This window comes from Columba livia, chromosome 1, assembly GCF_036013475.1.
Source record: "Columba livia isolate bColLiv1 breed racing homer chromosome 1, bColLiv1.pat.W.v2, whole genome shotgun sequence".
Classification (NCBI taxonomy): Eukaryota; Metazoa; Chordata; class Aves; order Columbiformes; family Columbidae; genus Columba; species Columba livia.
The window spans coordinates 60,769,643-60,785,031 of NC_088602.1; the positions used below are offsets into that span (position 1 = coordinate 60,769,643).

Genomic DNA, 15,389 nt, shown 5'->3' on the forward strand with positions numbered 1-15,389 from the left:
TGTGTTCTTTTGCAGGATACAAATCTGTATCTGCTTCTCAGCACTTCCTTAGATTGTTGTTGTTTGAGAGGACTACGTCTGGTAAAGTGCGGAACTCATGGACACAGTCATCCTAAGGGAAGTGGTTACAGGAGAAAGCTCGAGTCAGCTGGATTTGTAAAGGGCTATAGATGGCCGATCCACCTCCTTTAATGTATTAAGGAACTGAAAATAGAAGAGGGTACGCAGAGGTAGTATTATGAGAGGGTAAGTGTACTGGGAGAGTATAGAAAGAAACCGTGGACATGTTAACTGTGGTTCAAGAGTATTGCAGTAAACTCTTTCAAGGACAAACTATTATTTCATTACTGCAGAGACATTTTTCAGTAAGTATTTCAAGTTTTCTCATTTTAGTGGTTAAAGGTGGAATGGATGGACCCTAAAGTTGGTGGAAGGAATGGTGTTAATTAAAACATTTGTTACCACTTGCTCTTCTGTATCATAAAGAAAATTATTGCTTGCCTTGACAACTATTTTTCAGATATTCAGAGACAGTAAATGTAATTTATAAACCATCTGCTGACCACAAAATTAAAGGATTTAGGAATGTCTGGCAGCATTCTTCAGTTAGCTTGACTGAGAATATAGAGCAGCAGTTAATTTTCCAGAGTCACTAGAAAACATCAAGAGCTTCCCAGTTGCTTCTGGTGGAGGTGGATTGAGATAGCTTTTCAGGATGTGTTTGTGTTTGCCTGTACTCTGACTCTTGTAATTAATATTTTAAAGCTTTTATTTGACAAATAAAAACAATCAAGCTAAAGTATGAACTGGCTGACTCAGAAAACTGTAGTTAATTTAAACTACTTGTGTGTATATGTGTCTTATCTTCAAAGATATTCATAAATGGATTATACATGACTATGACATATGCATTTGATTTTTCTTTGCTGCAGATGACCCTGCTCATCAACTGGATTAGGGTATCAAATTTCTTGATGCCCAGATATGATTATCTCTGGCCTGCAAAATGTCACCCCTGCTAATGAAGAAGTCCTTAACTTGTCTTGCAAAAACCACATACCAATGACTGTTTCTGCCAAAGTGAATAAGAAGTGCTGTAAAATGAGGAAGTAAGGGAGGAGAATGGCAAGAGGTTAGGACTCTGTCCTGGCAGTACGATGGAGTCAGAAGCATTTCCATAGGTCACAGATAGATGGTTGACATCAAACTGTTGTAAACTGTCCTCAAGAAACTGTCTCAGTGGTTAGTAGTTGACAGTGAGCAGCCGCACTTGCTGTTTAAAACCATAGACAAGTTTCTGGTTGACCACTGTCCTCATACTCTTGTAATCCACCTTCTTCATCCTTTGGTTCTGTCGAACCAAGGAATGTCGAGGTTGAGAAATTTTTGTAGGTGATGGCAATGCAGAACCCTTTTGGTGGACTCTTCCCAGAATCTAATGAGAGTCATGTTACTGATAGAATAAGGCGTAAGTATAATATATAGTATCCAAACACTGTTGACTAACAAAGCACAATGTATAAGTAGAATCACATAAAAATGAGCAATTAAACACTGAGAAGTGGTGTATGTAGAGCGACTTCACCCATTATGATTGATAGTGGTAGCTCTCAGTGGTGGGACATAACATGAAGGTGGGCTTTTCCTGTCAGCTTCGTGTAGCTTATCTTCAGTGTCTTTGTACCTTCTGTCCAACCAGCACCAAAAGTCAGAGTACAGCAGAAGGCTTGGCAGGGTTCTGGGTTTGCTGCTGGAGACTTTATGGCCAGTTTGTGCTGTCACTTGGACATAATGACAAATGTGTGATGAATAGCAGGTCTGGTCCATAGCTGGTAGTTTCAAGCCCAGGTCAAATTGTTTAGTTTGGAGTTAGAGAGCTGCTACAGAAACTTCTTTTTGAAATATCTCAACAAGATACCTAGAGACATGCTGTCTGAAACCTGGAAATCTGGGAGGGCCTTCAGGAGGAGGGAAAAATTGTCTGAATGCAGAGAACAGCCAGAATTAATCACCTGGGTTTTGTGCTTTCAGAAGCTTTCTGTACATTACTTAGGCTGCTTCATAGATGTAGCAACTGGGCACCTATTAGAAACAATAAATTAGAACTCAACTTTTATAGGCTAAAGTGTGCAATCCAGTTACTAGGCTTTTGGAAAGAATTCTAGTCAGGGTTTCCTCCTTATTTTGATTCTGAAAACCACATCTGGTGTAACTCTCTCTCCACTACTGTTCTACATATGGAGGCTTTATATGACCACTTTCTCAAACCTGTGACTTGAAGTGTTTCCTTTGGTTGCTGTACTAGATTTACTGCAACATAGGCTTGAACTTTGAAACCTGTTAATCAGTATAATTAATAAAGTAAGTTTTATAGCCAATATATTTTTCTACTGTGAAAGTCACTGTTGTGACTTTAAGATATTAAAGATAAGACATTAAACACATGTAAGATAACACAAGACATTAAGCACAAGTAAGATAAAGTTAGATATTAAACACAAGTAAGCAACTAGTTTCATTGATATGTTAGTCTTCTTTTGAAACAGACCACAGAATCACAACCAGTATTTCTTCTATACATTCCACTCAGTTAGGTTCCATATCCCAGTTTGGAGACTGGACCACAAATAAAAGGCTTATCAGTTGATTAATAAACTGAACTACTGTAAGTCTGATAATTCAAATTATTTGATCCCTGATGGTAAAGAGCTTGTGGTCTCAATCCAGAGTCCTAGTAGTGAGCATTACTGTCCAAAGCCATTTGCAAGACAGAATCATAGAATCATAGAATCATTTTGTTCAGAAAACACCTTTAAGATCATAGAGTCCAACCATTAAGATGCTATCATAGGAATGAAAAAGGTTGTTACTAGTAAATCTTCATGAATAAACATTAGTTTGTTGAAACTGAAAATTGTTATTTGGCGAGTTCTGACTTAAGAAATTAACCATTTCACATTTGCATAATGTTCATTATGGAAGAGTGTGGCGGTTATAACAAAATGAGGCATGAGTCCCTGATCCACTCAGTGCTAGAAGACACCTACATCTAGCTTTCCCCATCTAGGATGACTTGTTGGTCTCCCAATAACTAGTCCTGGAGGTCTTTCTCTTCTCCTCCATTCCCTTCCACTTTTACTTACGCCACTTCTGTACTACATTTGGTAACATGCACTGAAATTGATGGAATAATTACCAAGCTCCTTGGGAAGACACTTAAGGTTTTTATCCTGTTAACATTATTTGCTTTATTTTCATTTGGAATATTTTCCCTTTTAAGCTTTTTGGCGGTACATCTTGGAATAACTCCCATCATTTACTAAAGTGTGTATTAGATCAGGCCATAAATGAGCAAAATGAAGAATATTTTCTGGAATGCAACCTCTTTTTTATGTAAGTGGTTATAAATATTATCACTCATGAAATACCAATGTAAAGGAATTATTCCTGTGATATTACAAGCTTCTAAATAAAGTTACAGTGTAATGTTACTATAGCTTTAAAAATACTAAGCTTTAAAAATATATTCTTAGGTAAATATTATGATCAGAAGCTATGAGATTAAAACTGTTTCACATTGTAACCATTAAACAGATTCCTAAAGCAAACAAAAAAGACTAAACACATTGAACTTTTTTGCTTGAAGTGTTTATAATTTCATAGTCTGAACTGTTTTCAGGATGGCATGATTATGTTCTACACGTCCACTCCAATTCTTTGTTTTATCGTTAGTTATATCACAGTTTTGCTAGCAGTTCTGACAAATTATATACTGATGATGTAGTTAGATACATATAGAATGATCAATAAATAAAAATAGTTTTGAACCTCAAAAATATACCATTTTTTAAAAAAGCTAATAATACACCAGGACTTCATTGTGCCTATTGTATGCATGATGTAAAATGGAAAACCTAAATAAACATTGCTTAATTTCTCAGGTCTTTTTAAATCAATGGAAAAAACAGTGCAATGCCTCAATGAAGACCGGAAGAAGCACTGATGAAAAGCCAGTACCCCATTGACATTAGAGCCCAGGTGTCAATGAAGTCTATCTGCCTCCAACCGGCTATTTGTTAGCAAGCTACATCTACATTATTAATTAGTCTTTTTATGAGAGCTTCTGCCTCTCCAGACCAGGTGACCTGTTAAATGTGTTGTTCCCTTTCCTCTGGCGTGGGACAGTAAAGAGGGACTGGTCCTGCATTCCACAGGTGAGACGTAGCTACAAAGTCACTTACAATGAATCAATGCAGAAATGATGTTTGCTTCATCTAGACCTGTCCCACCATTATACTTGCTTTACACATCACCATTTGCCCAAAGCAGTCTGCAGGCTGGCCTGGCATTGCAGCGGTCTAAAAAGGCATCTCCCTGTGCCTCTCTTCACATGCTTTCATGTGTGGTCAGTTAAAAAGAAGTGTTGCTGTGAATTCAAAAATGTAGATGAACCTTTCAGACAGCTGACAAGTGCACTTACTTTACAATAATTATTCAGTTTGTTCTAGTTCACATGAAGGTATAGAGCTGATATGAAGCATCCTGAGAACGAAGGACTAAGAAGTCATGAAATTTTTTAGGGATATTTCATTAGTTGATTAGTTGTCCAAAGCATCTCCAAGCACAGTTGTGGGACATTAGTTTATGGCATGAATATGTCTGCAGACATATAGTTCAAGGGAAACCCTGACTAAAAGGACCCTGCCCTAAATAAATAAGTAAATAAATAAATAAATAAATAAATAAATGCATTTTTGCTCAGAAGGCATGAAATTTATTGCTTTTATTTTATTCTATAAAAGCCAGCAGGGAAAGAAAACACATAGCTATTGCACACTGGAAATGCACACACACAAAAGTAATATTGAACAGTACAAGTTGCTTGTTTAATTTCAGTTCTGCTCCCTAGATTTTTAAAAAGTGTACTTTTGGAAGTGTATTTTTGTGTATTTTTGGAAGCTTTGATCAGAATTCATATGAGAAGGTATCTGAGAAATTTTATTTGAAATATTAAAATGTATTATAAAAACTTCAGACAAGACCATAGACTTATAGTGCACCAGAGGCTTTAAGGAACGTATTGAGAAATATCTCAGGCATCCTTAGAAATATAGCAAGAAACTACCACAAAGCCAGGCTTTTACATTAATATGAACGATATCTTGCTGTCGAATTACTAAATTGGTTAGCAGTTCGCAATAAATTACTGAACCAGAGGAGTGCATGTGGATTCTAAACCATGGGTTACTAGGGAAAAGGGGTCAGTTAGTTGGCCTTGCTTGGGGTATTGCCATAGGATACAGGTGTGAAAAGGTGACCTGAAGAGCGTGAGAAATTTTCCTGCAAGTTGGCAGATCTTTAGACATCAATCAAAGCCAGTATGTATGTAATGTATTCAAAATTGGCTCTCAATTTATTGAGGTAAAAGAGAGTCTTGGAGGTCCTCAGTATTGGAAACTCCTGGACAATGGAATTTCTAAGAAAAGTGAAAGCATTATGAGCAGGATTTTTTGTTTAGAAACTAGATTCTGCTGAGCTTTGCACAGCCCTTCAATGAATCCTGGAACTTGTGCTGGTGGTGGAGGAATAAGACTGTTGACTCAAGCCAGCTGAGCTCAGCTGTGTTGTTGCCTTTCAAATTATTTACCAGTGTGCATGTCCTCTGCTGAACTGTCACCTTTTGAATTATTTACATGTAATCACAGAAACATAGAATTGCTTGGGTTAGAAGGAACCTCTTGAGATCATCTAGTTCACCCCCACCTGCTCAAGCAGAGTCAGCTACAGTAGGTTGCTCAGAACCATGTCCAGTCAGGCTTTTATTATCTCCAAGAATGCATATTCCACAACCACTCTGTGCAACATGTTCCTGACCACCCATATGGTAAAAATGCATTTTATTGTGTTCAGACTGAATTTAGTATACTTTAATTTTTGTCTTTTGCCTCATGTCCTACATGATACTACAGAAAAGAGTCTGGCTCCATTGCCTTCATTCCGACCCATCAGGGAAGTGTGCAGTTCCAAGTACTCCCAGTTCCAGCCTTTCAGAAACACTCAAGCTTGCTTTGCAGGGAATGGCTATACTGCAGTAAGATGCAAGTGCACCTGGAAGAAAAAAACTAGTTTTCAATGGTGCTGTGCTAATAGCTCTTGTCAGACCTGAGCCAATTTTCATTGCCTACATCCATTGTTCTGCTGATACAATACACAGATTATCTGTCCCTAGATAACTGAGACACACGTTCATATTTAATCATTAGCAAGAAGTGTAGCTATTGGCTGAAAGTTTTGTTTTAATTGTCATTTATCTTTAGTGTGTTGTACATCACAATAAATGTAAGCCCAGAAGCTAGTGTTGAATCATTTTGATCCGTTGCATTAGGTAGATTAACAATGTGACTTGCTGAAATGACAAAATACCAAATCTCTGTTGAAGATGTGAAGTGCTTAGAATTACTTTTCATTCAGCAAGAACATATCATTTTAGAAGAGGACTGGTGGAACAGAAATAGCATGATGGAGAATAAGACAAGTAAGTGTCTTTCAAGGTCATAGGCTGTCAGAGCCAACAAATTCGAACACAATCTCTGGAAGCAGGAGTTTTTAAAATATAAATACTACAGATTTTTCTCAGAATCTGTATTATGTAATTCCAATCTTGGGAAAACTATCTTTTGAGTCTAAATACATCATTTCAGACTTTTCAATCATATTGTGATATATCTTGTTTCAAAATCTTTAAATAAAGCAAACTCCAGTTTCATGCATGAGCTACCTGAAAAGGAAACCTGTTTTTCACCCCTTTAATCTATGACTTTACAAAGACAGAACAAAACGTATTTAAAGACATATTATAATTTCTCCATGTTTGTCCAAAATTTCATCTTTAATGACATTTCAAGTAGGACTGTGAAAATATATGGATTTCATTACACTTTGCCTTTTGTTATATAGATATATATCAATAAGGCATCTATTTTATCTGAAATGCTATATACTGGCATCACAATTATTCTAAACAGTTCACAACACCTTCAGTAAAAACCAAGAGACATAGATTTCAATGCAATGGTTTTCTTACAAAGACTGAGCTGAATTTACTTTCCTCATAAAAAGCATCTCTACGAGCATTTCCGTGGAAACTAGTGGTTCACACCACATCCTCCAACATGCAGATTTCTACCCATAGTAACAAAAATTGCCATGTCAGCATAACTCAGACTTTATTTTTTTTTTTTTTTTTTTTTTTTTTTTTACCTGAGAATACATCTGGGTGTTGTTTTCTAAAGAAATCTAGCTTTTTTTTTTTTTTTTTTCTTTCTAGTTTGTTTCCTTTATACCCTTAATGGATGTTACATTTCATTAAAGATTCAAATCTCTGCCAGATACTTATAACAATCTCTAAAAGAATAATGTTTCCATTTTAATTTACTTGCCAAAAGAGTAGTAGAGAAAGAAGAGGGAAAAAAAAAAAAAGAAAAAAGGCGAAAACAAAACACAGGCTGCTAATCAAAGTTTTAGAGTTCACCTTCAAGGTGACTAAGCTGGAATAACTTTAAGGTCACTGTGAATGAAACAATTGATGGATGAGAAGTAATAACACAGACAATCTTTAGTTTCAAATATCAGAATAACTCAAAATGTCCACACTTTAATTACTTTTGTCAAAACACATATTTTAGAAACAATCACTTAACACCAGTGTTGTGAAATGTCATGAAAAATTGAAAACTCAAATACTTTTTCTTAAATGATATAACACTATTACATTTTTGAGTGCTGTACTTCTAAGGTGGTTGCTGAAAATTTATCTTAGTAGTTTCTTAGTATGATTTAACTTCACTGTGGTTTATTAAACGTTTATGTTCAACTGAGGAAAAAGATTATGAAATCTGGGCTGACTAAAAAATTAAGTAAAATAGAATGAAAAGGTGGTTATAATCTGATTAGTACTGGTTTGAATAGTTTAATGTAAAGTATTATTTGTCACATAAGTATTTTTGTAATTTTTGTAATGTTATTATTGATTAATATAAGTAGCTTAATTAAATAGACTTGCATTGCATAGCTGTCAGGTAGATGAGCTGAGACCTGGCAGTAAAGCAATTAATTGTCTGTTTGGAACAATGAAGGAGCACTGAGGGGAAAAGATAAGAGAAAGTGACCAACAGTATATATTCTGTTTAAAGCACAATATAAATACTTGAGTGGAGTGGGAATCATCAATGCTAGTTTTTTAAGTCTAAGCTAGTCATCTAGACTTCATCATCAACAGAGGGAGAAAGGCACCTCCAGGTGAAAGATTTACCCCATCCAATAATAAGTGTCTAAGACAGCTGGGATAGATCTAGGTTGGGAAATGATGTCTCTGCTTGCAAAAAAAGGAACCTTGATCACTAACTTGGACCAGGTGCCTCGCTTTTGGCAGACAGAGGTGATGTAACTACCAGCCTGAATCATATCTCAACACATTTATCTGGGCAGAAACATGTTGTAGCTCTAAAATAGCTGGCAAAATAAAAGAAAATGAAAAAAAACACCAAAAATCAAAAAAACACATTGCAATGATTTTACTTATTGATGTTACCGAGAATTATAGAAGAAGGAATACTCAAGCTATGACTTGGTGACATTATTACAGACTTTTAGTGAGGTTTGTGCTCTAAATCTGTCAAAAAAGTAGTAAGCGGGGCAGAAGAACATTTCTGATACTCTGGCATTTTGTACAGCTCACTGTCCAGTTGATAGGGTCGAAAAGTGCACTAGAACTTGACCTTCATAAAATATCATATAATAAAAAATACTTAGAAAAAAATTAAAGCATAAAATTAGCAATTATTAGGGGGGAAAAAAAGAAATGTAAAAGCTTCAATCTAAGTTACAACAGGTGAGTATATGAAACAAACTGAATTAGTAGATGTAAAGATGTACAAGCTGCCTTAGGTTTTAGGCCCTTCTGTGCAGATAGTGCATATCATCAGTTCTGTGTGCACACTGTTTTTTCTCTGAAACAATCTACATAGAATACATGCTATTGAATTATTATCTCAGGCTGAGGATCAAATTTGTGCATTTACTCTATACTACTGAATAAGCTTACCTTCACTGAGAGAAGCATGTTAGTATGAGAGATGAAAAGATTGAGGGCAGAGAGCAATAATAATTTACAGAATGAAGATCATGTAACAACAGACTATTTGAAATTTTCCTTTTTTTCTTACTTTGCTTTAAATTACACATAAAAATTGAGTAGATGCATATCTCATATTCCGTTATTAAATAACTTTTTGAAAGTTGCTTCAGAATCCAAATCCACTCTAACCAAAATCAGTATTATTTTCTTCTATGTAGGTCTCTGTTTTCTCAGAATTGCCCCACGGAAATTATTTGCCCACTCTTCAGTGTTATTAGACTTCTAGTGTGGATTTCATTTGTTATATTTCTAGGGATCTACCATTTAAATGTCTGCACCTAAGCTAGTTGTCTGAGCCTCTGCTATATCCAAAGAAAATGGAGAGGTATTTTTAGGGTATGATTTATGTGGTGTATATTAAAAAAAGGATAAATAACGATCTCAAAGTAACCTTTTTTTATTTTTTTAATGCATCAGTTTTAAAGAGAGTCTAGATGACTAGTTCAGAAATATCTGTCTATGTTTTAGATATGTAAGGTTTAGTGAGATGAATCACATCTTCAATGACTCAGTCATCTAAAAATCTAACCACTGGGGTGCTTGAAAATAGAAGATAAACCTGTGCAGGTTTGCAGGCTAACATTTCTGCCATTACACTAAGTTTGGCTTTATGAAGTCATTCTTGACAGTTCACCAAAATTCTACAGTAACTTCCAGGCAAATCATCCAGAAGGAAATAATATACCTCAGGGAGGGTTCATTCTTCATTTACAGTTTGCAGAATATTTCCACAGTCACCTAAAGTCAGTCATAAAAATCTAAATAGAGAAAAAAACCCCATAGACAATGACAAGATATTTTTATAAAGACCCAGGGAAAAGGGGAAAATGACGATACAGGTCCTTATCTGCTCCATGCTCTTTCAACTTCCAAGAGTATATTTATATGTTAGGAAGAGCAGGAAGTTAAACTCTTGTTGATATTATACTGGTGTTGAAGTAATACATCATTGATTTTGGTTTTGTTTTAGTTTTGTTTTGTTTGTCTTTGTTAGTGGAAGTACATTACCAGCTTTTAAACTTCTTAAAAACTTTCCTCACACAAATTAGTCTGATATGCTGAAGTAAAATACAACACTTATAATTGATTTAGACTTTCTAAAGATGATGACAAGGTTTCCCCTGAGATTTCTTTTGAGAAACTGAGAAGTAAAAAACAGTCACGAATCAGAAGCTAGCTAAGAAGTGGAAAACAAAGACTAGGAATTAATAATTATTATTTATTATTCTACAGGGTGAAGGTTAACATATCAGGAGCTCTTAAGCAGTACTGGCAAGGAATTTTAATGGTCCTCTAAAGAGGGATTGCAGGCAGGTAACAAAATTGCATGGGAGTGTTAAACGCTTAGTAACTGTCTGGCCTAAGCGTACTGATATATATATGTGGGAATGTAACAGTCCAGCACTGGGAACAACACAGTTATCGCAGGAAAGACAGACAGAATTCTACTGACATAAATTTGCCCTTTACACATATCATAGGATCCTAGAATGTCCTGAGTTGGAAGTGACCAACAAGGATCATCAAGTCCCAGCACAGCAGTAGCTGCAGTAAGTTCAGCAGTCAAGTACACGTTGATGAGGAAAGAGGGGGATCTTGGAGCCAAGGACATCCACAGACCTGCAGAGAGAACCACCAGGAGCTGGCAGATCTCTCAAGAGTGGCCGATGCATATGTGGCATTGTCAGGAGCAACCGTAGGAGATTTAAACATGGCAAAACCAAAAACAATGCTCAGTCTTATTTTTTTTTTTTGGACTGAGATGATTCCCACTTCTCAAAACAAAACAAGTCTTCACTAGTCTGGGCAGTTTTAAAGTAGAATATCTTCGTCCAGACACAGAGGATTATATTTGCTTTAGTTGACTCTTAAAGTGACAAACCATTTAGTCATGGATAAATCTTTGGATGGCTAATAAGGCAGACTGAAAAACTTCAGAGAACACTAGTATAGCCTCACTGTCTTTGTATAACATTCACAAAGAAAGCTGCAGAAGGAATCTTGGGAAAGACAACAGCATTTGACTTCCTTAGAGATTTTCTGTGTAGTTCATATATGTCTGCTCTCTGGAGCAAGCTGCCAGCTTGGAAAAGGTAGTCCACAAAGGAGCTATACAAGCAGAAGGTAACCAAGAAGTGGGGTGTGCTCTACTTTTGTCTTCTTCAGAGACTGTTCTTTCAAAGCATAATGAGCATTCTTCTTATTTTTTTTTTTAATAATGGAAATATATTTTTTGTATTTTATTAGATATATAGTTGCATATTTTTATATTATAATGCAGAATGTTTAAAAGATTCTTGTTACTTTTACTATTTCAGTTTTAATAAGCAACATGCAGAACTCACTCACTGCTATGTGATATAATTTAATCCAAACACCTGTTATTACCTGTTAATATGCATTATAGCAGAAAATCCTACTGAGGGCTTGACAGATAAACTTGCTGCTGGCCATACACAAAAATAATGGCTCTTAACATAAATTGTATTGTAAACTTTGTGATCAGAGAAAGGATACTTTTCTAGATAGTCTATCTCAATCTGCAAGTTGCCTTCCTAGTAACTAAGTTATGGCATTTCCATTTGAGGCAGAAAAAAACCCACACAAGATATATTTAATCATTTCACAGTTATTGATTAACACCTCAAAGACATCTTCATGCATATCAGTGGTTGATAAGAAGTGAAAGAACAAAAGCAAAAGAGGATAACAGCCAAATTGACCAACAGCCAGAGACAGTGAAGAAGCTGCAGCAGTCTGCTGAGGAAATCTGATATGTGTGCGTAGTTACACAGACATGCATAAGTACACAGATGCCTATAAGTATCCTCAAATGGAAGCATTACAAACTATTGAAATAAAACTCTGGGTTTTTTTTCCAAATGCATTCAGAATGTCTCGTGTTTTATACGTCAAAGCTGCTTTCCTTGAAAAGTGTCTCAACTACATCACTTTAAGACTAACAATCTCCAAGTCTTTAACCTTTCAGTTAAATGCACAATTTGTTTCTAGTTAGTTTCACTTTAAAGTTAAGTTTTAAATAAGGAGTGCAAAAATTAAGCGTACTGAGCCTCAAATTATTATGAATCAGTAATTTCCTCATATATACATATTTGAATGTATGTATCTATGTATACAATAAATGTAAAGTGAAAAGAAATACTTTCTAAATACCACCCTCGGAAAAATTCAGCCTGGGATCTGAAAAGCAATCTGTATTAATTTATATTGCATTGTTTGCACTCCAGTGCAGCAAAAGAAATCTGTTCACTTAACAGCTGCCATTTTAACACAGACACTTTTCCAGTGTCAAATTTCCCTTTAAAGGTTATCTCAACACACTTATCAACATCCAATAGACAGTTGCACAAGTGTAATTTTGTAATTGGAAATCATTTTCTCACACTCCTGACTTGCCGTAACATTCTGTTAATTAATGCTATTTGTTAAAGCATCTGTAATGAAGAGTACTGTATTTCCATCCAATAAACCGGATTCATTAGTGTGTTGTTAAACACTGTGGTTTTGAAGAATGGATAAGGAGCTGCAAGAACAAAGTACTTTCCCAGTTCTTTGCTTCATTAAACAGTCTGAACGGCTTCTCCAAAGGGCACAGCCTTGAATGCGTGGGTTATCTCAACTAAACCTTTGCACTGAAGAACCTACTTCATCGAGAGAGACCCCTCTGTGCCTGTATGTGAATGATAAAAAAGAACAAAAGATTCAGCTCTTTCAAACAGTAGGCATTCATTGAATACAGGTTCTGTGTGGAAACAGAGTTTCGGATGCTTGAAGCACGACAGAACAGTGAGGAAATAATTTACTCTAGTGTTACAAAGTTGGAGAATGAAAGCTGTTCGAATCAAGGGAGGATTGCTTTGAAAGCAGATGAATCAAGTTAATTAGTAGTGTGTATATCACAGATCATGAAATAGGTCTTCAGAATTTAAAAGTATCAACCTAACACTATAAACATGCAGAATGCATTTCACATTTGCTTCTGTTATAATACTTTTTAATGAATGAAATGAAATGAATTAATGAAATGAAATGAAATGAAATGAAATGAAATGAAATGAAATAATGAGATGAAATGAAAAGAAATAGGGATGTGATTGAATGACAGCATAATAACCTCTAAGAGCAAATCCCTACATAGAAGTCTTTAATAAAGTATTATTACTAGGGTTTTTGAAAATGATGCCAAGTTTTCTGCAAGTAGCAAAAGCAAGTTAAGCAAAAATATACTGTCAGTCTTTGCAAATAATAAGCTTGACAATTTCATCAGCAAGGTAATGCAGCTAATAAAGTCCTTTGATCTCATCAGCACAGGATAAGAATGAATGATAAACATGAGTAAGTTTGAACAACAGGTACAGATATTAGGAATGTGAACTTCCTCCAGTCTGCCTCTCCTCATCCTCTGAAGGCTGTGATTCCAGGCAAAGAAGAACAGTACAGCAGGGACTAATTTGTAACTAATGGAAATGAGCGTTAATAAATTTTTAGTAAATATGAGCAATTCTTAAGGAATCTTCTTCCACTCTTAATATATGTTTTGGTCACAGGATTTTGCAATGGATCTGGCTCCTAAACCCACATTTTACTAATAATATTACTTGTCTGACTTTCTATGGAAGTGAGGTTTATGTTCATATTGAAGTGTGTGCGGGTGGGTGCTTCTTGCTCCCTGGCCCAAGAGCTTTTAAAACAAGCTCTTTTCAGTCAAATTTAACAAAGGAATATAGGTCTCAAGAAAGTTCATGATGTCAAGCTTTTTGCACATAGGCAAACCAGTAGCAATGCAGATACCTGAGCTGAGGGAAAAAACAGCAGCATGAGCACACATATTAGATACCTGAAAATCTAGATCACATCAGGAGATGCAAGAAAACCCTTATAAATGCTCCAACAAAAGTAAAGGTTTTCATAAGAGCTAGAACATTATTTAGGTATTAATTTTACCATTCATGAGACAGGAAACTGTAAAAAAATGGGTTTCATTAATTCTAGTGCTTATAGTCTTCTAGCATAAATTTGTGAGAAAACATAAAGTTTTCTTCAGAAGGGTTTCTCTTGATTTCCTTCCCACTCCCTTTTATATTCTACTTTTCATCAATAGATCTCACCAAAGTTAAGGAAGAAGGTGTCTTCATCATCACATAAAAATGATGACATTTTGCAGAATGATTGCAGTTTTGGTAAAATTGCATCATTCATAAAGGAATGTATTTTATGAGGAAAACACTCACTTGTGCGCAGAAGGCATGAAAAAGAATCTTTAAAATTACCATTTTTGACATCACTTGAAAACTAATTAAGAATCACACTTATACCTGATAGAACTCTAGTTCATGTCTGGCAATCAATTCTTTCAACACACAGCTTAAATAGACAAGACCCTGTTGCATCGTACTGAAGGTAATCTTTTCCCAGGAAGAAACACATGCAGCTTCAAGCTACCAGACCTGCAAACTTACAAGAAAAAGTTTAAAAGAAAGAGATTGATTTGTAGATAAATATTTTCAGTTTTTAAATTTCTATCAAAGAATTAGAAGTCTCCACAGAGAAATAAATACATTTTACAGAGCCCATAACTTTTCAGATAACACAGACTTCAGGTACAACTAAAAGAAAGTTAAATATCTGAAGCTGTTTCTGCATGGAGCATGATGAAACACAAATATCTGAGCTAGCCCTGGCACCAAAAGAAATATATTAAATCCAGAAAACACTTTGTTCTGTCAGTTTTTAACTTCTGACTTCAGCCTAAAGTATACAGATAAAATTGTGAAAAAACTACATTTAATTTTTTCACTCTTTTAACTTGCAAGGGTGAAATTGGGAATTCTCTAGATGATGACTGGAGTGGCATGGAGTTAGATCATGTCAGAAACATCCACAAACTAATACTAAGGATAGGGACAACAGGATCTGGACCTACACAACTGCTACAGATATTTAGTGTGTATTTTGACTACACGATTGAGTTGTTATTAATAAATATTTCCCTAAATGCATATCTGAACTGGTTGTTGATTTCAGTGGAGTTGCACATCAGTGTGCCCATTCACATGCAAAATCTCATATAATATACATATTACATTATGAACATAGGATATTAATATGTAAAATATATGAATATAGGATATTCATGTGTAAAATATAGGTATATAGAATATTCATACTATAT

The 15,389-nt window shown here is 35.3% G+C and overlaps 1 long non-coding RNA gene across 3 annotated transcripts in view; it reads left to right on the plus strand.

Annotated features, from left to right (window-relative positions):
* Window positions 1-3,940, plus strand: part of LOC135579110 (uncharacterized) — a 46,131-nt gene extending 42,191 nt beyond the window's left edge. For all 3 annotated transcript variants that reach the window (XR_010471579.1, XR_010471584.1, XR_010471581.1), the window contains 2 exons: window positions 16-246; window positions 933-3,940. This is a non-coding gene — a long non-coding RNA (uncharacterized LOC135579110). The remainder of the gene's footprint in view (window positions 1-15; window positions 247-932) is intronic.
* Window positions 3,941-15,389: the final 11,449 nt, after the last annotated feature.